Raw genomic sequence first — 24,200 nt, 5'->3', positions numbered from 1 at the left:
AACTGAAACTCATAGAGAAAATTGAAAGTGCCCAAATTGAGTGCATTAATCCAGAATAGCCAATGCAATTGATTATCTTACATTCCTTACACTTCCCCTTGGGAATCATTATGCAACAAGATCGTTTTGCAAAGAATGGATATTTTTACCTAACAGTATTGTTATAACTTTATTTCCTTATGTGGATTTTATGGCTCAAATTATACTTAAAGGCCATGAACGCACTCATGCCCTTCACCAGCAGGACCCTTGTCATACCATTCTTCCACTTTTGCACAAGGAAGTTGAGGCTTCCCTTCAAAATCGCTTACAATGGCGAATAGCCTTTGTCGATTATATTGGACAAATAGCGAGCAGGTAAGCCAGTTGTGCTAAGAAGCAATTGTAATGATCCTCTCTTACATGTTAACCTGTAGACCCCTACTTGAATTTCTTTGGGATCTATATCCAAAAGGGGGATTCCTGAATCAAAGTTGCAGAGGTGGTTAATACAATTTAAAAGATAGTTCCTAAATACTCTCTGAAATGTGCTTATCAGTATAGAGCACAAGAGATTTGCTATATCCCCATATATTAATAATTTCTGACTTCCTAATTTGCCAATTTGATAAATGTAAATTGGCAACATATCTATTTTATGTGCATTTCTCTGATTATTAAAGTTTTTAAGCATTTATTCATGAGTTACTAGCCAGTCCTTTTTTCCTTCTGAAAATAATCTATTAATACTGCTTATCTATTTTCTCTATTATGTTTCATTTATCAGTTCACTGTTTTGCATGAATTCCTTGTGTTCTCTAAATATAAATCTCTGTTTGGATTTAGATGTTGTGTATGCCTTCTACTCTATCACCTAACTAGTAGCTTTACTATGGTGTTTACCTTGTAGGTCTCTGTATATAAGGCATTTACATCATTAGATATTTATTCCTAGATGTTTGGCTTTTATAATTACTATTGTAAATGACATTTTTTCTTGATTTCCTTCTCAGAATTGTCATTATTGGTGTTCAGAACTTGCTACTGATTTTTGCACATTGATCTTATAACCTGTGACTTTACTGAATTCATTTATAAGTTCTAGAAGCTTTGTTGTAGCTTTCTCAGGACTTTGTATGTATAGGATCATGTTATCTGCAAATAGTGAAATTTTGACTACTTTTCTAATTTGGATGTTTTATGACTCCTTGTTGACTCAGTGCTCAAGCATGTACTTCTAACCAATGTTAAATAGGAGGGGTTATATGGGAAATCCTTGTCTTGTTCTCAGTATTAAAGTGAAACCTTTTAGAATTTCAACATTGTATATGATGTTAGCTGTGGGTTGTTCATATATACCCTTTATCATGTTCAGAAAGTTCCCTTCTATTCCTACCTATTGCAAGGTTTTTATAAGGTAAGGTTTCAGTATTTTGTCTAATGATTTTTCTGCATCAATAGAGATGATCATGTGCCTTTTTTTTCATTTTAATCTGTTTATGTGGTGTAGCAGTTTGACATAGTTATGAATTCCAAAAATAGATATTAGATTATGTGTGTAAACTGTTCTGAACATGGGCATGATTAAGTTATGATTAGAGATTTGATTGGGCCACATCAATAGGGTGTTCTATCCCCACCCTCTGGAGGGTGGGGAATCACAGATAAAATGCATAGTGAAGGAGAGTTGAGGGTTTTTGATGTTGGAGTTTTTATGTTGGAGTTTGATGCTAAAGGCTTAAGCTGGAGTCCAGGAAGTAATCACACAGAGGAAAAAGAGGCAAGCCCCAGGAAAAGGGTAACCTTGAATCCAGAAATAAACAAGACCCTGGAAGGGAGGAATGCAGGAAACCTGAACTCTAGTAGACATCAGCAGGCATCTTGCTCCAACACATGGAAATAGACTTTGGTGAGGGAAGTAACTTATGCTTTATGGCCTGCTATCTGCAAGTTTTCACACCAAAAAAAATACACTTTATAAAAACCAGCCAATTTCTAATATTTTTCATCAGCTCCCCTTTGGCCGACTAATGCAGAATTTGGTAGCAAGGTGTGGGGAAGTGCTTTTGCAGTTACCGAAATGCTGGAATAGTTTTATAAATGGATAAGGGGTAATTTTGGTAGAAATTGTGAGATGCTTGATGGAAAATGCCTACAGAGTTTTGCAGAGACTGTTGATAGCAATATGGAAGCTAAAGAGACTTTTTATGATGCCTTAGATGTAAATGATGACACTATTATTGGAAACTGGAGGAAAGGTGATCTGTGTTTTAAAGTTGCAGAGAGCTTAACAAGTTTAACTCTTGCTGTTTTATGGAAGGCAGAATTTGAAAATGACGATCCTGGGTATTTAGCTGAAGAACTTTACAAATTAAACCGGTAAAATGCAGCTTGGCTTCTTTTTGCAGCTTATAACAAAATGCTAGATGAGAGAGATATGCTGAGAACTGAACTGTCAGGTATAAAGAAAACAGAAACTGATTCTGGAAATTCCAAGCCTCTGAAAACCACGCTCCCAGATGAAAGTGCCCCATTCCAGGACTTAACTAAACTTGTAACTTGTAAATCAGAATGGAAGATGCAGTTATCTCAGAAAGACTTGTGGAAATCTTACTGTCTGATGGGTTTGACCCCTGCTTCCTGCATGCTAAAACAATAAGTTTTTTGAGAGAACTGTATGATCCAAAGCACTGTCAGCTAGGACTAAAAGGGACATGGAAGGAAAAGATTTATGGAGAAACAGCTAGGAAAAACATGGAAGCTGTGATCTGTAATGAAGACATCACCTTGGACCAAGAATGGAACCCCACCTATGTGTACAGAGATGGTGAACTTGCTTCCATGGTTGAAGAGTATGTATCTTCCCACCCTATGTTCTGGGAGAATTTTGCCACCCCAATGTACAGAGGCGGAACACATTCCCCAAGGTTTATGATGGTAAAGGTCAGCACCCCACAGATCTGAGAGGGGTGGACCTGTCCCCCATGGATTAAGGAAGACCAGGTGGCCAACTCATTGCTCTGAGAGGGTTGAGCCTGTATGCTAAAGGTTAGGGAAAGCCAAGGGTTCAACTCATTGCACTGAGTAGGTTGAGCTGTATGCCAAAGTTTAAGGGGAATGTTGTCTTTGTGTCACTGTACTAGGGAGGTTAAGACTCTAATACAAAGATTGGGTAAGGTCTGGAAATCACACCAATTCTCTTTGGGTGAGATCTAGAGCTTGGTCTACACCCAGATGCTTGATGAGGGTGAAAACTCATCAAGGTTGGGAAATGGCTCTTGGGAAAGCATGTTGAAAGGGCAGGTTCCCATAAGGCACCAAGGAGAAGAAACCATCAACTTAAGAGTGACTGTCAAACTGAAATTGGATGGAGGATGCCGTATAGGTTAACTGAACTGTAGAGGACCCATGCTTCATCTCCCTCCCAATTTCTCCTTATTGTAATTAAAACATTATCCTTTGTCTGTACATGTGTGTATTGGAAACAGATATATTGTTTTGTAACTTTCAGAGGTCTATAGCAGACAGGACTTTGCCCCAAGACAAAATGTATTTCTTTAAATTGATTGTGATATGATTTAATACTTGCACTGTTACTGATTTAAAGTTGTTTTTTTTTTAATCAGAATGTCTTTTTGGAATTCATAAGGTGGAGTGTAGCATTTTGACATAGTTATGAGTTCCAGAAATAGATATTGGATTATGATTGTAATCTGCTCTGTACAATGGCATGATTGTTATGATTAGGGCTTTGATTAGGCCACTTCATTAGGGCGTTTAGTCCCCACACCTTGGCGACTGGGGACTCACAGATAAAAGGCATGGCAAAAGACAGAGTTGAGGGTTTTTGATGTTGGAGTTTTGGTGTTGGAATTTGATACTGAAGCCTTAATCTGGAGCACTGATAAGTAAGTATACATAGGAAAGAGAAGCAACTCTAGGAAGAGAGGAAACCTGAGCTCATAGAGAAGCAAGACCTGGGAAGCAAGAACTCCAAGAAGCCTGAACCCTGGCAGATGTCAGCAGCCATCTTGCTACAACACGTGGAAATAAAATTTGAAGAGGGAATAACCTAGGCATTATGGCTTGGTACATGTAAGCTCCTACACCAAATAAATATCCTTTATAAAAACCAACCAATTTCTGGTATTTTGCATCAGTACTCCTTTGGCTGACTAATACAGGGCCAGCTTTGTGGAAGTCATGGTTACTGTGAGGAAAGTTGAAAGTCTATTTCTATTACAAATTTTAAGAGAAATGAGGATTATTTGTTTTGAATACCTAAGTGGAAACCATATCAGGTTATAGATTCATATGCCTTCAGAAAATCTAAATCCAAGTTATATAGTGCTGTATTACTACTATTTTTACTTTTTAATAATTGATAACACCTGTTCTTTGCTTTCTGTATCTGCACATCTGACACAGTGGAAATCCTATGAGCATTGAATCAGAAATCTCCTAGTTTGATTTCCTGATCTTCCATTTGCTATCTTCTCGAACTTGAGAAAATTACTTAAGTTTTTTTTTTCTCATCTGTAAAATCAGTAAAATAATTTACATTTCATGGTAGTCTTGTGAAGATTAAATAATCAGTGCACAGCAGGATAGTTGACACTGAACATGTGTTTCCCATAAACCTCTTTCATCTTCTTGCTTCCATAGATTAGATTTAAATCATGCCATACTAGCATTATGGTAACTTCTAAGGAAAGTTACAATTACAGGGAAATAGACCTGTAGTGACTAATATCTGACTTCCTTTACACTGGAGGATCTCATTTCATAAAATTGATGTAGTTATATAACGGTAATTTTTTCCTAAATAGAATCCTTTTCAAATGTTTTGGGGAAGGTAGTACTTTAAAAGATCTTATTATAAACTATATCGTAAAATAAAATATCACTCTCCCATTTATTATTGCTTTGACACCACTGTCATAGTTGTTATTTTATGAATATATTTAACATAAGTATATATCTTTATTAAGCATGCTAAATATAAGCAACTTAGAAATATATATTAAAGCACACCATTCTTTACAGGAGAGATAAACATAAAAAAATAATTAGGCACTAAGAATAAATTACCCACTGTTTACCGGACATTGTATGTCCTCCCATGGCCCACTGGGTGGAATGTGGGAGAGTGTGGGTTATGATGCGGACCATTGACATTGACATTGACATTGAGGTGCAGTGGTGTTCAGAGATGTATTCACCAAATGCAATGAATGTCTCATGATGATGGAGGAGATTGTTGTTATGGGGGGAGGACTGGGGTGAGGGGGGTGGGGGGTATATGGGGACCTCATATTTTTTTAATGTAATATTAAAAAATAAATAAAGGCAAAAAATAAATTACCCAATGTTATAGAATATAATAGAATATAATTTGGGGTTTGTGGAGAAAGGAGGAATGTGTTTACTTATTGCACTTTCTTTTTTTTTTTTAATTGATTTTGTAAAATTATTACATTAAAAAAATATGAGGTCCCATTCAACCTTACCACCCCCATCCCACCACTCCCCCCCCCCCCCCAGCAACCCATCATCATGACACATCCATTGCACCTGGTAAGCGCATCTCTGGGCATCTCTGGGCATCTCTGCACCCCATGGTCAATGGTCCACATCATGGCCCATACTCTCCCACATTCCATCTAGTGGGCCCTGGGAGGATTTACAATGTCCAGTGATTGCCCCTGAAGCACAATCCAGGGCAATTCTAAGTCCCAAAGGCGCCTCCACCTCTCATTTCTTCCTGCCATTCCCCATACCCATCAGCCACCATATCCACTTTTCCCACTCCAATGCCACCTTTTCTCTGTGGGCCTTGGATTGGTTGTGTCCGTTGCACCTCTATGTCAAGAGGAGGCTCAGATTCCACATGGATACTGGATGCAATCCTCTTGCTTTCAGTTGTAGGTCCTCTAGACTCCATGGTGTGGTGGTTGTCCTTCTTCAACTCCATCTTAGCTGAGTGAGGTGAGTCCAATAAATCAGATTGAGGAGTTATGGTGACAGATTTCATCATGTAATGACAGTGGTTTAAGTATTTCACTCCAGGCTGTGCTGTCATTTGAGATAACTAGAATTGCATATTTCTCCATGACAAGTTTTTTTAAAAATCTGAGTGACCATTATTTTGAGCAAATGTTATCAGGTTGTGTATGAAGTTAAATCTCTAAATAAGAATTTGCTATTTTATATATAAGCTTATAGGGATAGATATTTTCTAATATAAGAGGTTTTACTTAATAGCATTTTATTGGTTTTGTTTTGTTTTTGTAAAAGTAATAAATTCTAGAAATTTTTAGAAAATTGAAAAGAGAAGTATACATACAGATGCAAGAAAGTATACCAATAGCAAACACCCATTAATCTTTTAATTAATTATATTAATTAAGGTAAAACTATACATTTTGCCTTCTTCAACTATTATTTAAGTTATTAAAGTGGAATTTGTCTACATTATTAAAAATCTTTTTGCACGCTAATTTTAATGGTGTCAGCATTTCCATTGACTGCACATACATTAAGTTATTTAAAAATTCAGGAATTGTTGGGCATCATAGTTGATTAAACTTTTTACACTTCTGTAAATGTTCTGTTATTGGCATTTCCAGTCTCCCTCACCCCTTCTGGGAATTACTCCTACTCTTAATATGTCCACATGTTTACCATAGATACTGTCATGTTCTTACATGGACTTACCCTTAGACTATAGTTGAATTATTAAGGTATTACTTAGCATTTTACCTCAAGCTTGGCTAATCATTCTGTTCTCTAGATTATTGGGAATTTTAATGAAAGAGAATCATGTACATGTATTGGAAGCTGTTGGCAGCTGAATGTAGTGTCACCTGTCAAATGCTGAATTTGCTGAGAGACAATGGAACTGCTCTATATGGAAACTAACCTGAAAGATAGTATTTTATTTCCTGTTGCAAGAATTTTTAAAAAATGGTGTTATGTGAGTTTCTAAAATGTACAGAAAAGGAGGTTTCTTTGAGACACTCTATTAAATATCATTGGGCACAGCACATGGTCCACATTTGAAAGTAATTCTTTAAGTATAAAGTATCAAAATAGAATTACTGGATGAAATTTTCTGTATATTTAAAAGTCTCAGAATAAGGGGATTTAAATACCATAAGGTTTAAAGAAAATGGTGAAGACAATCCTGATAAGCTACCAAGTTTTGCCTTATTCCTGAAGACACTTGTGAGAATGATGGCAAAGAGCTAGCAATCAGTTAAAGAAGGACTTGTATGTGTCATGATGATGGGAACGAGTGTTGTTGGGGGGGGGGAGAGGGGGGTGGGGGGGTGGGGTTGAATGGGACCTCACATATATATTTTTAATGTAATATTATTACAAAGTCAATAAAAAAAAAAAAAGAAGGACTTGTAGCTCACCATGATAAAACAGTATCTCACCATTCCCTAACTCACTCTGGCCACTGATAACCTATGTTCTAGTTTCTCATTCTATGAATTTGCGTATTCTAAGTATTTCCTATCAGTGAGATCATAATGCCTAATTGGTGCAGAATTTCTGTTTGGGGTGATCGAAAATTTTGGGAATGCATGGTGGTGATGGTAGTACAGAACTATGACGCTAATTAATAACACTGAACTATATATTTAAATGTGGTTGAAGGGAGAAATTTTAGGATAAATGTATGTTACTAGGACAAATATAAGATACAATAAAATAGGATTGTAAAATACAGTGAACCCTAACATAAACTATGGGCTATAGTTAATAGTACAATTATAATAATCTTTCATCAATTCTAACAAAGATACCACATTAGTGCAAGGTGTTAGTAATACAGAAGGTATATGGAGACTCTATTTTGTACATGATGTTTCTGTAAACCTTCAAATTCTAATAAAAACATTATGTATATAAAATGTCTGTGCATTGTATTAATAAATGAGAAATAGATTAATGTCTCCAGCTATAGCTATTCTTCAGCTTTCAGATTTCACTGTTTTATACTTCACTATTCAGATTTTCAAAAAATTACCTCCTGGTTCTCTTTTAAGCAATGGGCTTTTTAATTGAATTAGTTCCAGTATATATATGTAAATTAACATGTCTATACCTTCACAAAAGGTTTCTTATAAAACTTAGTTCTGTTACATATTTTAAAATGAAATCCCTTACCAAGTAGAATAAAAAATGAAGATATAAGAAAGTGGACTGATCACCTATGCATCAAGGTTCTTTATTGCCCACCCTAGAGGGGCCTTTAACTTGTAGTCATCTCCCAGAAATGTACAGAAATATTTGTGGCAAGTAAATGGACAGTATATACACAAATATCTATATAATCTCTTACTGTCCACCAAATTGGATGATCTGGTTACAGTACGTCCTTCAACTAACATATGCTCTTACTAATCCCTTTTGAACTGTATCATGGATTGTATGTAGTATCTGAGGAGTGCTTGTCAGTGAATAACCCATCCTCTATCGCATCTATTCTTGTTTCTTTCTCTACCACAGCAATTTCATATTACTGAGAACCTAGGGAGATTTTGTCTAAATCCTTGTTAGTTACAGAATTATTATATTGAAAGGACTTAAGGTGCAGCCATAGGTTTGGAAGGTGGACTAAATTTTTTATATTAAAGGTGTGTGTACATATGATGACCTCCATTTTTTATTTAGTCTGTATGATTATTTGAGATAACTTGAGGATATTTTGGAGGGATTGTACTACCTCTCTACTACCACCTATTTGTTTTATAACTGTCCAAAATCATCACAATTTTAACCACCAAGAAATGTATTTTAATAATTTTTTAGAACTAATAAGATGGAGATGAATTTTTGTTATGTCCAGACTATTTATGCAACTGAAGTAGATCTTCATCATACTGAGTTCCAATAGGTCAAAAATACCAGTTACCTGGAATAATTTAGGAATGAAGAGAGAAGATCTCTTCAAGGGATAGTGAGGGAACTAGAGTAAGGGGAGACTAGACCTAAGGAATATGAATTTTATGATTTTTGTGGAGGTTCCAGGGATTGAACCTTTATTGTACTTGAGAAGCAGGCACTCAAACACTTAGCAACAGCTGATCCCCGAATACTACAATTTTGATAGGAGAGATGTATTTTACAATTTTAACTTTGGTAGAGTGGTGTATATTCAGCATTATTTGATGTAAATGCAAGGATTATAGAGACTTGTCAAAGAATAGTAGAAAACGTTTTAAAGAAGCAATTTGGAATAGATTCTTTGGAGTATATCCAAATATTTTTCTATGAGCTGGAATTAGTTCATAAAACATAGCCTAAGAGATATTCAGAGAATAGGTAAGAGAATGATTAATCTTGCACTGAGAAAAAAAAAGGTGAAGGTCCCTTGAAGTCCATGAACATTGGCTTTTTCCATAGTAAGACTACAATTGTATCAGTAGCAGAGATAACCCATAGCTCAAAATTTCATGTGGAGATGGGTAACTCATAAATTGAAGGCACCATCTGTTTCTTATGGCTCATTAATGGAGCCTGAACAGAAAGAGTAAGACCCATGAAACGTAGAAAGACTCAAAGAAACTGGCAATGAGCAGTAAAATCAGAATAAAGAGGGTCATTTGACATCTCCACCATTATACAGAAATTTTATAGATAAAATAGGATGACAGAGGTGGAAATCACATATGTATTCAATGGGAAAGACTAAAATATTTACATAAGTCACTGTAGCAGAGTAGAAATGGACAGATGGCATTTCTGGTTTTTTTCCCTCAGGTTTTTTTTGTTGTTGTTGTTCTCCAGTGAAAGTCAGCTACCCTCTATTTGAATAGCTCACCTCTAATGTTCTCTGCCTTTAGCAGAAAGCTAAGCCTCATTGCCCAGGACAGTATTTCTCTCTGTTCTTAGGGTGCTGCTTCTTTCCAGCAGCTGGAGAGGCATCTAGCCTTTGTATACCCTTTCCTTAAAACTCACCAAGTGGAGCTAAGCTGCCTATAGGAGTTGGGGAAACATTTTTTTATCTAAGTTTGAGAAGTGGGGAGTGAGTGAGCATTATTTGAATAATTCTAGCTCTGTCAAAGAAGTGTGGGTAAAGACCTGAAGTAACCCTCTTTTCAGTAGAGGTTAGATAAAAAAAGTCTAGTCTGGGGACAGCTGCAGCATGAAAGTTTCTTTCTTGGCTCTCATTATTCCTTTTTTGCTGTCTAGAACTGTTTTCTATAAAATTCTATAGAAAGTTAAAGCTTATAAAATGTCTTTACTGCACAGATAACTCTGGTTCCCTTTGAAGTCATGTAACCCAATGGTTTTCAAAATTTTTAAAATTTGATATATAGTGATACAATTTATATTACAACTTAGAGCACACACATATAAATGTACAGGTAATGAAACAAAAATTTCAAGAAACAGCTTTACTGAATGCAAGGTTTTCAGATATTTTCTTTTCTATCATATTTTATTAAAAATCTGCTGTGGGAGGCAGAGCAAGATGGCATCTGAGTGAGTTTACCTCATAATCTGTCCTGCAAAGAAGCAACTGAGTAGGGTTGGAGTCGTGCTGGACTGGGTTGTTTTGGGTGCTTGCAGGGCAGGAGGTGTCTGGACATCAATTTAGTAGGGTGGTGACAGAGGAGATTCTTGCAAGAGGTAGAATTTTGGGTCTCTTTCATGGAGTTCCAGGTTGTGGGCAGGACCATTCCCCCTGGGGCTGGTGGCCTATGGGCAGTGATTCCTGAAGGCTTTACTGTGCTGGGGAGTTCTCAAGCCCTGAGCAGGCTGTTTTGGGGGCTTGCAGGGCAGGAAGTGCCTGGAAGGCGATTTGGTGAGGCAGTGACAGAAGAGATTCTTGCGAGAGGTGGAATTTTGGGTTTCTGACACAGAGGTCAGAAGTTCTGGGTGGAGCACCTCCCCCTAGGGTTGGCGGCCAGGCCGTGGTGATCCCTGAGATTTTTGTTTTGTAGGATGTTCCAAAACCATGAGCGCCCTGTTTCTGGGGCTTGCAGGGCAGGAAGTGTCTGGATGTCGTTTTGGTGAGACAGTGACAGAAGAGATACTTGCAAGAGGTGGAACTTTTGGTTTCTGACATGGAGGTTAGAAGTTGCAAGTGGAACCCCTCCCCCTAGGGCTGACAGCCCATCCACAGTGGTCCCTGAAATCTATGTTGTGCTGTGGTGCTCCGAAAACCTGACAAGCTGTTTCAGGGGCTTTCAGGGCAGGAGGTGTCTGGATGTCGATTTGGTGAGACAGTGACAGAAGAGATTCTTGTGGGAAGTGAAATTTTGGGCTTCTGACATGTAGGTCAGAGGTTGTGGGCAAGACCCCTCCCCCTAGGGCTGAAGCCCAGATGCAGGGATCCCTGATGGCTGTGTTTTGCTGCAGTGCTCCCAGACCCCCTGTTAACCAGATGCATGGTTCCCAGGTCTGTACCACTAAACCCTGGTGGCCCACGCTCGAGAGACTCACAAACCTTGTGTCTGCAATATCACAGAATTCCCATCCCTGAATCCACCGCATCCTGAGGTCCCTAGCCCTCGGCATTTGCAGGGTTTTTTTTCTTTTTTATCTCTCTCCTTGAACTTGGAGGAGTGTACCAACTGTATTGGGGAGAGTCTAGGAAGAAAAGAGAGGTGAATCTGCTGAGAAAGCCCAATATACCTAAATGGGCTGAGATAAGAAACTTGGTCTGGGAGAAGGTGGAGTCAGAAAATCAATTAGACCTCTCCTAGCATACCTAAGGGGGAGGGACTGTAGGAGGTGCTATCCAAGTTTCCAATAACATATTTGTGGTTTCTGGTGAGGTGTAGGTACTCTCAAGCTAGAAATAAAGAGATGTAGTCTTCTGTGTTGAGTTGGTTCAAGTTGGACCTACTTGAATCTCCTACAGGACATGTCAGGCAGCTTTCCTGCTGCCCAGGGAGAGAGAGAAGTGAGGAAAGGAGAAAGGGGGAAGGTCAGATCCCTAAGTATATTATTTAACTGCAAAGAGGATTCCTAGCTTGAAACATTGGTTCTTTTTTTTTTTTTTTTTTTGGAATGGTTGCTAATATTGCATTGTCTCCTGGTCTTTTCTCACATTGTATCCCCCCAAGGACCTTTTTCATTTATTTAGTTTTTTTCTCTGTTTCTTTTTCTTGCTTGTTTCCCCTCCTTTTTCTTTGCCCCCACCTTTTTCTCTTCTCTTTTTTTTCTTTTCTCTCATTTTCTTCTTTTTTGTTTTATTTTATTTATATAATAGGTGCTGGAGGGAGCAGTTCACACTTGCTGTGTTTCCTCATCTTCCATTTCCTCTTTTTGGTATGTTTTGATTTTGGCCACCTACACTATCCCCTTTCCCCCACATCTTTCTATCCTCCATCATCTGCTGTTTCTCTTACATTCGACCTCCCTTTCATTGACCCCCAAATTGTCTGACATTTTATTTCTAATACCTTTGTTCTGTTTTCTGTCTTTTATCCTCTCTTGATATTATTGTCTTTCTTTTCTCTCTCCCTCTCTCATGAAAACACTGGCCTTTTAATTCATACTATATTCCTCCCCATATTCAGTTGACTATCTCAGTATATGTACTCTACTTACTGCTCAAACTCTACACAACTTACATGACTCTAATATCTATTTTCCTAGATCTCACATTGTTGCTCTGTTAACATTTATTACCAGTACTACTATGCACATTTTCTTCTCTCACTCATTTTGCTTTCCCTGGCCCCAATAATTTCCTTCAAAGTGAACTTAGCAAGCAAAAAGAAAATAGAGTAAGAAGAACAAAGTGACAAAGAGAATACATAACACATATGCATGAACAACTAATTAATCCACAAGACTAGACAAAGAAGCTAAGAAACTGATTAAACTTGTCAAGATAAAATGATGACCAGACAGCAACAAAAAACTACAAACCAAGCCAATAATCAGGAAAACATGGCTGAATCCAATAAACAAATAAAAACCAGGAAGAGGAACAGAATATTGGACAAGTAATTAAAGACCTCAAAACATATATTAGAGACTAACTTAATGAAGTAAAGGAAGAGATTAACTATATGAAGAAAACACTTGGAGAGGAAATTGAAGACATATGCAAAAAGATAACAGATATGAGGTTAAGAACAACACAGTTTAGGAAATCAAAAATACACTCTCAGCACATAGCAGCAGATTAGAAGAAGCAAAGGGAGAGAATTACTGATGTGGAAGACAGTACATCTGAAATCAAACAGAGAGTAGAACTGATTGATAAAAAGATAGAAAAAATCCAGGTACTTAGGGACCTGTATGACAAATGCAAAATGCACAAACATATGTATCATAGGCATCCCAGAAGGAGAAGACAAGGGAAAGGGGACAGAAGGGGTGTTGGAGGAAATAATGGCTGAAAATTTCCCAAACCTATTGAGGGAGATGGATGTACATGTCGAGGAAGCTCAACACACACCAAACACCATAAATTTCAACAGGCCCACCCCAAGACATATACTTGTCAAAATATCCAATGCTCAAGACAAAGAGAAAATTCTAAAAGCTGCAAGAGAAAAGAGAACCATCACATACAAGAGAGGCTCCATATGATTAAGTGCAGATTTCTCATCTGAAACCATGGAGGCAAGAAAGCAGTGGTATGATATAGTCAAGGTACAAAAAAAACAAAATTCCTACCAAGAATACTCTACCCAGCTAAACTAGCATTCAAAAATGATGGAGAGTTCAGAATATTCACAGAAAAACAGAAATTGAAAGAGTATGCCAACAAGAACCCTGCACTTCAAGAAATACTAAAGGGAATTCTGCAGGAAGAAAGAAAAAACAGGAGAGGCACAGTTGGAGGAGAGTGTAAGAACAACAAAAAAGACAAAAAGAGAAGGAAAAAAACAAACAAGCAAAATATGACAAACACAACCCCAAACAAAATATGGCTAACATAAATAATTCCTTGAAAGTAATAACACTGAATGTCAATGGATTAAACTCACCTGTCAAAAGATTCAGACTGGAAGATTGGATAAGGAAATATGCCCCATCTATATGCTGTCTGCAAGAAACACGTCTTAGACCCAGGGGTTCATGGAGGTTGAAAGTGAATGTTTGGGAAAGAATCTTATAAGCATACAATAACCAAAGAAAGGCAGGAGTAGCTATGTTAATATCAGGCAAAATAGACTAAATGCGAAACAATTGTGAGAGACAAAGATGGATACTACATATTAGTGAAAGGGATCATCTTTCAAGAAGAACAAACAATCATAAGTATTTATGCTCCTAACAAGTGAGTCTCCAGATACGTGAGGCAAACACTGGAAAAACTCAGTGAAAGGATAGATGCCTCTAAAATTATACTAGGAGATTTTAATACACCACTATCAACTTTGGACAGAACATGTCAAAAGAGAATCAATAAAGAAACAAAAACTTTGAACAATATATTAGAGGAGATTAATGTAATAGACATATTAGATCATTACACCTGAATACAGCAGGATATACATTTTTCTCAAGTTCACATGGATCATTCTCAAAGATAGACCATACGCTAGGCCACAAAGAAAGGCCCAATGAATTCAGAAAGATCAAAATCATACAAAATAGTATCTCTGACCACAGTGGAGTGAAGTGGAAATCTGCCAGGACCAGAGACCCAGACTTCACACCAAGTATGGAAATTAAACAGCACACTTTTAGAATAAGAGTGGCCAAAGAGGAAATCTAAAAAGAAATTAATAACTACATTGAAATTAATGAAAATGATAACAAAACATAAAAAAACATATGGGATGAAGCAAAAGCAGTACTGAGAGGGAAATTTATAGCCATAAATTCATACTTCAAGAAGGACAATCACCACACCATGGAGCCTAGAGTGATTACAACTGAAAATGGGAGGATTGCATCCAGCATCCATGTGGAATTTGAGCCTCCTCTTGACATAGAGGTGCAATGGACACAACCAATCCAATGTCCACATAGAAGAGGTGGTTTTGGATTGAGAAAAGTGGACATGGTGGACGATGGGTATGGGGAAAGGCAGGAAGAGATGAGAGGTGGAGGTGTCTCTGGGACATGGAGCTGCCCTGGATAGTGCTTCAGAGGCAATCACCAGACATTGTAAATCCTCACAGGGCCCACTGGATGGAATGGAGGAGAGTATGGGCCATGATGTGGACCATTGACTATGAGGTGCAGAGGTGCCCAAAGATGTACTTACCAAATCCAATGGATGTGTCATGATGATGGGAACGAGTGTTTTGGGGGGGAGAGGGGGGGTGGGGGAGTGGAGTTGAATGGGACCTCACATATATATTTTTGATGTAATATTATTACAAAGTCAATAAAAAAAATTCATACTTCAAAAAAGAAGAAAGAGCAACAATTAAATAACTAACCTCACATTTGGAGGAATTAGTAAAAAAACAACAAAGTAACCCCAGAGGAAGAGGAAAGAAAGAAATAACAAAGATAAGATCAGAACTAAATGAAATAGAAAATAAGAAAGCACTTGAAAAGATAAACAAAACCAAGAGCTGGTTCTTTGAGAAAATCAATAAAATTGAAAAAACCTTAGCTAGACTAACAAAGAAAAAAAGAGAGAAGATGCCAATACACAAAATAAGAAATGAGAAAGGAGATTTCACCACTGGCCCCTCAGAAATAAAGACTATCATAAGAACATACTTTGAAAAACTATATTCTAACAAAAATGACAATTCAGAGGAAATGGACAAATTCCTAGAAACACACAAGAAGTCTATATTGATGAAAGAAGAAATTAATGATCTCAACAAACCAATCACAAGTAAAAATATAGGATCTGTCATTAAAAACCTCCCAACTAAGAAGAGTCAGGGGCAGATGGCTTCACAGGTGAATTCTACAAAACATTCTGGAAAGAATTAACACCAATCTTGCTGAAACTCTTCCAAAAAATCGAAACACAAAGAACATTATTTAACTCATTCTATAATGCCAGCATTACCCTAGTGCCAAAGCCAAACAAAGCCACCACAAGAAAGGAAAATTACAGACCAATTTCTCTAATGAACCTAGAAACAAAAATCCTCAACAACATACTTGCTAACTGTATCAAACAACACAATTAAACAAATTATACACCATGACCAAGTGGGATTCATTCCAGGTATGCAAGGATGTTTCAACATAAGAACATCAATCAATTTAATACACCATATAAAGAGACTGAAGGGAAAAAAATCACGATTCCATCTATAGATGCAGGAAAAGCGTTTGTCAAAATACAGCGCACTTTCTTGATAAAAGCAATGCAAAAGATCAGAATACAAGGAAATTTTCTGAACATGGTAAAGAGTATATATGAAAAAAACACAGCCAATGTCGTTTACAATGGTGAAATCCCAAAATCCTTCCCTCTATGATCAGAAATATTACAAGCATGCCCTCTATCACCTCTTTCATTTAACATTGTCTTAAAAGTACTTCCTCGTGCACTGAGGCAAGAACCAGATATAAAAGGTATTCAAATTGGAAAGGAAGAAGTCAATATTTCATTATTTGCAGATGACATGATCCTATACATAGAAAACCCAGAGAGGTCTACAACAAAGCTTCTAGAACACATAAATGAGTTTAGTAAAACTGCAAGTTATAAGATCAATGCACAAAAATCAGTAGCATTTCTGTATACCAATAATGAGCAAGCTCAGGAGGAAATCAAGAAACAAATACCATTTAAAATAGTCAATAAGAAAATCAAATACCTAGGAATAAATTTAACTAAAGATGTAAAAAACTTATACACAACAAACTATACAACACTGTTCAAGGAAATCAAAGAAGACCTAAATAAATGGAAGAATATTCCCTGTTCATGGATAGGAAGACTAATTATTACTAAGATTTCTCTTCTACCAAAACTGATCTACATATTCAATGCAATCCCAATAAAAATCAACACAGCATTCTTTAAGGAACTAGAAAAACTAGCAATGAAACTTATTTGGAAAGGAAAGAGGCCCCGAATAGTCAAAGACATATTGAAAAAAAAAATGAAATTGGAGGATTCACACTACCTTACTTCAAAATATACTACAAAGCTACAGTAGTGAAAACAGCATGGTATTGGCACAAGGAGAGACACACAGACCAATGGAACCGAATTGAGAGTTCTGATATAGATCCTCATATATATAGTCATATAATATTCAATAAAGGCACCAAAACCTCTCAACTTGGAGAGAATGGCCTATTCTACAAATGGTGCCTGGAGAACTGGATATCCATATGTAAAAGAATGAAAGAGGACTACCATCTCACACCTTATACAAAAATCAACTCAAGATGGATCAAAGACCTAAATATAATATCCAAGGCCATAAAGACTTTGGAAAGCAGTGTAGGGAAGCATCTATAAGACCTTATAATAGAAAATGACTTCATGAACTTCACACCAAATGCACGAGCAGCCAAAGAACAAATAGATAGATGAGACTTCCTCAAAATTAAAACCTTCTGCACCTCAAAGGAAATTGTCGATAATGTGAAATGAGAGCCTACATAATAGGAGTAAATATTTGGTAACCATATATCTGATAGGAGACTTATAACTTGCATATATAAAGAACTTCTATATCTTGAAAATAAAAAGACAACCCATTTAAAAATTGGGGAAAACATTTAGCAGACACTTCTCCAAAGAAGAAATACAAATGTCTAAAAAACACATGAAAAATGCTCCATATCTCTAGCTATCAGGGAAATGCAAATCAAAACTACAATAAGATGCTATCTTACTCCCATAAGATTGGCAGATATGAAAAAAACAGAAGACAACAAATGCTGGATAGTATGTGGAGGAATGGGAACCCTTATCCACTGCTGATGGGAATGCAGAAGGATCCAGCCATTCTGGAGGACAGTTTGGCAGTTTCTCAAAAAATCAGCTATAGATTTGCCATATGACCCAGGAATACCACTGCTGGGTATAATCCCTGTAGAACTGAAAACAAGGACACAAACTGATATATGCACAGCAATGTTCATAGCAGCATTGTTCACTCTTGACAAAAGATGGAATCAACCCAAATGCCCATCAACAGATGAATGCATAAGTAAAATGTAGTATATACATACAATGTTATACTACTCAGCTTTAATAAGGAATACACTATAAACTCACATGATAACATAGGTGAATCTTGAAAACCTTAAGTTAAGTGAAAAAATGCAGGCATTGAAGGACAAATACTACATGACCTCAATGATATGAAATAAATAAACCACACTGCCTCAGAGAGCTAGAGACTGGTTGATAGGCTTAAAGGAAAATGGGGGGTAGAGGAAGAATGTAAACTGACACCTATATGGGTGAAATCTATGATAAGCTGGAGGTAAGTATTTGTACAAGGAAGAGATGCTTCCTTTTAAGAGATGCTTAAAGGAGATAATCTGATGCAGGACATGCTCCTAGGGAGTATTTGAATGCTCATTTTGCCATACTGGGTTATATCATTGAATAGAGACCCATATAATGGGAGTGAAGATATACCCACATCCTGGGGAGGACAGATGCCCTCAAATAGAGGGAATTGTATCTCTCAAGAAAAATATTGACTCCCAGTGCATTAGGGCAGTCGAACATGTCAAGCCCTCAACACTGTTGCAAGTATCTCTGAACATGGTCCTTCAAGCAATAAAGATTGACAGTCACTGTGGGCCCTAAGGGAAGGGGGAAAGAAGTATTGAATAGATGGAACCAATGTAACTGTGTGGGAAATAGAAGTGTTCCACAAGAGTATGCAAGGATGGATATAAGACATGTTAAATTACACCAAAAATGTATAGGGGCTGATAGGCTAAAATGTAAATCAAAATGTAAAACATAAGATAACTAAAAATTTAGAAAATTGTATAGTCTAAAATATAAATCACAATGTAAACCCAAATGTTACCTTATTTGAGAGCTATTGTCTCAGTATCTGTACATTAGTTTCAGTAAATATAATATGAATATGTAAAAAGATTATTGCTGTGGAAGGGAAAAGGATTTTACGCTGGATATGTGGGAGTACTGTATATTCTATATATGAATTACTGTGATCTAAAGCTTTCATTAAGATAAGTTTAATAATTAGGGAAAAAAAAGAAAAAGATAGGACGAATACACTGAGCAAAAGACGGAAGTAGTTGCCTTGCCAATTTGCATACAGGGCAACAGTTATTGCAGTGATGGAAGGCAAAATATGAAAAACAAAGTTTTGCATTTTTAAATTTTTTGATACCCCAATTTATTTTTACCCTAATTTTTCTAAATTAATATGTATTCTCTATTTAACCTTTAAACTCATCACTATAATCCATTTTACTATTAATGGAACCTGGCAATATATTGGGCTTCACTTTTGAAGAAGTTTTGATTCACAAAGAGTTTCAACAATGGCAGGGGAGGAATACTGGTGTGGGATGTTATTAACAGAGGACACATGGTCGGCAGGGAGTACTACAGGGCATATATCCAGTGTACATAAAAATGATTGGCTATTTTCATAGAGGTTACAATTAAAAACCACAACTGAGGGAGTGCTGAGTTCCTAGCCAGGAGTGCTCTATCACAGTCCCTATAGTAACAGCAACAATCCCCCAAGTGCAATGGCAAAGACCAAAAAAGAAGGAAGGTCCAACAGTGAGCCCTTGATATTAATGACTATGCATATGAGATTGTGCACCTGAAATAAGAACAAGGCCTAGAGCTGAAAGGTGCCTAAGAGTTACCTCCTGAGAGCCTTCATGTTGCTCAAATGTGGCCAGTCTTGAAGCAAAACTCAGCATAAAAATGTGTTACCTTCCTACCGGCATGGGACATAATTCCTGGGGAAGAGCCTCCATGGTGCTGAGGGATTACTACCAAGTACCAACTGATGATGCAACTAGAAAATGACCTTGAATAAAAGGGTCAACTCAGACCAGGAGAATATCTCAGTCTACATATAATACCAGGAGTTAAAAATGCTTTTTGGGTGGCAGACTTGGCCCAGTGGTTAGGGCGTCCGTCTACCACATGGGAGGTCCACGGTTCAAACCCCAGTCCTCCTTGACCCATGTGGGGTCAGCCCATGCACAGGGCTGATGTGCACAAGGAGTGTCCTGCCACGCAGGGTTGTCCCTTGTGTAGAGGAGCTCCATGCGCAAGGAGTGCGCCCAGTAAGGAGAGCCGCCCAGCGTGAAACAAAGTGCAGCCTGCCCAGGAATGGTGCTGCACATACAAAGATCTGATACAGCAAGATGATGCAGTGAAAAGAAACACAGATTCCTGTGCCACTGATAACAACAGAAGCGGACAAAGAAGACGCAGCAAATAGACACAGAGAACAGACAACCGGGGTGGGGGGGAAGGGAAGAGAAATAAATAAATAAGTAAATCTTTTTAAAAAATCTTTTTGACCTGAAGAAAAGGGGGAAATGGAAAGGACAAATGAGTTTATATGGCTATGAGTCTCCAGAAAGAGCTGGGAGGTTATCGGAAGGGTTGCCATTATGCACACCTCAGCAGAGTCCCAGAGACAGATAAAGTAGATACAACCCCAGGTATTGGTTCTGCTGAGTGCTACAGAGACCCACAGGTTCTATGGTCATGGCAGATGGAGTTCAGTGCCATCTCAGTTGGCCCTACTTTGGAGTTTGTGTTTCTATGTGATGGAGTTGGACTTAGATGTGATCTTTGTCCACAAGTCTCTCCTTTTACTTTTACCGGAACTGTAGTTGGTGCTGGTGTTTAATGTATACACAGGGGACCTGAATCTCTGGACTGACCATGTGATAGCCAGGCCCTGAGCATCAACAGACTTCCAACTCCTACACTCTGGTTTATTGGACTTACCCCACTCAGCTAACATGGAGGTGAAGAAGGTCAACCACCATACTAGGGAGCCAAGTCTGCCTGCAACTGAAAGCAGGAGTATTGCCTCCAGCATTAATCTGGAATCTAAGTCCCCTATTGATATAGATATGGAGTGGACACAACCATTCTAAGATCCACAGGATGGAGGAATAGAGTATGGATTAGAGTGGACTTACTGATATTCTGTTCATGAACTATTGTGATTAGTAATCGAAGAAAATGTGGCATTGGTGGGGAGAAAGTGGCCATGGTGGCTGCTGGGGGTAGGGAGTGGGAGGAAGACATGAGATGTGGGGGCATTTTCAGGACTTGGAGTTGTCCCTGGGTGGTGCTGCAGGGATAGTTACCATACATTGTATATCCTCCCATGGCCCACTGGGTGGAATGTGGGAGAGTGTGAGGCAAGATGTGGACCATTCACCATGAGGTGCAGCAGTGTTCAGAGGTGTATTCACCAAATGCAATGAATGTCTCATGATGATGGAGTAGATTGTTGTTATGGGGGGAGGTGTGGGGTGACGGTGGGTATATGGGAACCTTATAATTTTTAATGTAATTTTAAAAAAATTAAAGACAAAAAATGAAAAATTATTTCAGATGTAAAAAAAGAATCTGCTGTGACCCATGCCACTAATTTCAAAGCAAATTAATATATTGTTACATCAATCTAATCTAATAAAATTAATGAATTCCTCCTTTTGCATGTATTTATCATTTACTTGATTTGCTAACTTAAAAAAATCTATTTTCAACTTCCATGAAAACAACTGTATCCTATATTAATGTATTTTAAATAGATCAACAACTCTTAGTTTCCTTTTTTTTTCCTATTGTATGAGATGTAGAATGGTAAAGTCGAAAGAGCACTGGATTGGAACTTTCAGTCTTGGATCTGAAACTAGTTAGCTTTGGTATATTTAGCAAGTCTCTTCCCATCTCTTGGTCTAAATTTCCTCAACTTTAATATGAGAAGATTAGATTATAAATTACTTACAAGGTCCATTTCAAGTAGAATCTGTGATTTTATGTCATTTTCCCAGCAATTGATATTATGATGATGAGAGGTAATACACATGATCAATTTATGCAACATTTTGTGACCCTAATTTCTTTAATAATAATAGTGAATTTTGCACCTAAATGGGACTCAGCCACTTTGGCAGAGAGGTGAGGAATAAAGAAAATTTATGTAACTTATATGGTGGCAGGAAAAAATGTTATCTGAGCTCATGGAACTTTCCAAACTATAAGTATTCCTGAATTCAAATCATAGTCCAAAGCACTAATTTACTGTCTTTGAGTATCACTTAACTTATAAGTATTAGAAAAATGAGATAGTTATGTAATCACAATGTCAAGTGGTTAAAGGAACTCAGAATTTATTTAATTCACAGAGCATAATTATATGTCCCTGAATATATCTAAATTTTGCAGAGAAATACAAAGTAAAATCTGAGCATGGATTGGATTTATTCAACAGAGCAGAGTTATTCTGCAGTCTTCTTCAAAATTGGAGAGGGTTTTTTTTAAAGTATGTAATACAATCTTTGTTTTAATGAAATCATTGACAATTACATTTGGAAACTGGGGAGTAAAAAAATTCTTCTTAGATTTTTGCAAGTCTGGGGGAATATTTTGCAATAGAACATTATTTTATCCTTTAATCTGACTCTAAAATGAGGTGCTTAATTTTAATAATAGGTTTGAAAATATGATTTCTCTGTTGTTGGGAAGTCCAATATATCTCATGTATAGCACTGAAGACTTTGTCTTAGTAAGCATGTTCAAATGAACCTCATCCCAATTGTGGAAGTTTGAGAAAAGTGGTCTGGTATATCCTATTGGAGGACTGCTTTACAACAAAACAACAAACATGTATGAAGAGCCTTCTGGGGCAGACATTGTGTTCTGACATATTTGACATAGCATTTGAAATTCTTGTAAATTTTTTCTTGAAACTATCATTATCAAAGCTCGGTGAAAGATGAGGCACTGGGCAGAATTAGCAAGCATGCTGATTTAATCATAAGTCAGGGGTTTGCAGCCAGAGTTCTGACACTGTTCATTAGGATTCAAAACAGAACCATTTTTTTTAATTTATAGCAAAATAGTATTTAATAACTTTTTGGAAGGTTTTAAATACATGAATACTCTTTCTAAAACAATTTAATGTTAGCAGATAGAAAGCATCCTCCGCAAGAAATAAACCCATAAATTCCCTTTTAAACTGCATTATTTTATTTGTTGAATAAGTTACCTGAATTAACCAGTTGTGTTTTTTATACATAATGTAGGCATGATTTGTTTCTTTTATTAATTTACTTATTTTACCTATGTTAAAATATACACAATATAAGAACCATTGAAACAATTTTACATGGGCAATTCATTGACAGTACTGTGTAAATTTCACCATTATCTATTTCCAGACTATTTTCATCATCCCAAACCAAAACCCATACTCATTTAATAATAAGTCACCTTTTCCCATTCCCCCGCCACTGGTAATTACAATTCTGCTTTCCTTTATTTTAATGAATTTTTATTGTCTTTTTCTTAAAGATACAGAGATCACAAAAAATTACATTAAAACGTATGAGGTTCTCATATGTCCTACTCCCCATCCTCCTCCCACATCAACAACCTCTTTCATCATCATGGCACATTGATTGCACTTAGTGAATACATTTTGGAGCACTACTGCAGTGCATGAATTATCATTTATATTGAACTTTACACTCTTCCTGATTCCATTCAGTGGGTTATGGCAGGATATGTAATGTCCAGCATCTGTCCCTGCAATATCATTTAGGACAACTCTAAGTCCCGAAAATGTCCCCACGTCACATCTCTTCTTCCCTTTCCCTGTCCTCAGCAACTACCATGGCCACTTTCTCCACATCAAAGCTACAATTTCTTCCATTACTAGTCACAATATTTCTACAGTAGAATACGAGTAAATCCACACTAATCCATATTTTATTGCTCCATCCCATGGACCCTGCGATGGTGATGTCCACTCCATCTCTAAATTGAGAGGGGGCTTAGATCCCCTATGGCCAATGAATGCGATTCTCCTGCTTGTAGTTCTAGGCACACTCGGTTCACTGGTGTGGTGGTTGAGCATCTTCACCTCCCTGTTAGCCTACATGGGTAAGTCCAACGAACTGGAGAGTAGAAAATCAAACTCTGCTGGGGCTCAGGGTCAAGTTGGGACATGGCCAGCCCAGAGATTCAAGTCTCCTGAGTATACACAAACACCAGCACCAATCACAGGTTCAGTAAAAGTGTCAGAAAGGCCACATCTGAGTCCAACTCCATCACATTCAGGAAAACAAATTTCAAAGTAGGGCCCACT

General features: G+C 37.3%; 1 pseudogene; it reads left to right on the top strand.

The window, feature by feature from the left end:
* The first annotated feature begins 2,733 nt into the window (after positions 1-2,733).
* Positions 2,734-24,200, top strand: part of LOC101421168 (acyl-coenzyme A diphosphatase NUDT19-like) — a 184,623-nt pseudogene continuing 163,156 nt past the window's right edge.

The sequence above is a fragment of the Dasypus novemcinctus genome, chromosome X (genome assembly GCF_030445035.2).
Source record: "Dasypus novemcinctus isolate mDasNov1 chromosome X, mDasNov1.1.hap2, whole genome shotgun sequence".
Classification (NCBI taxonomy): Eukaryota; Metazoa; Chordata; class Mammalia; order Cingulata; family Dasypodidae; genus Dasypus; species Dasypus novemcinctus.
Note: the sequence above shows the minus strand (reverse complement) of the source record. Positions and strands in the feature narration are given on the sequence as shown.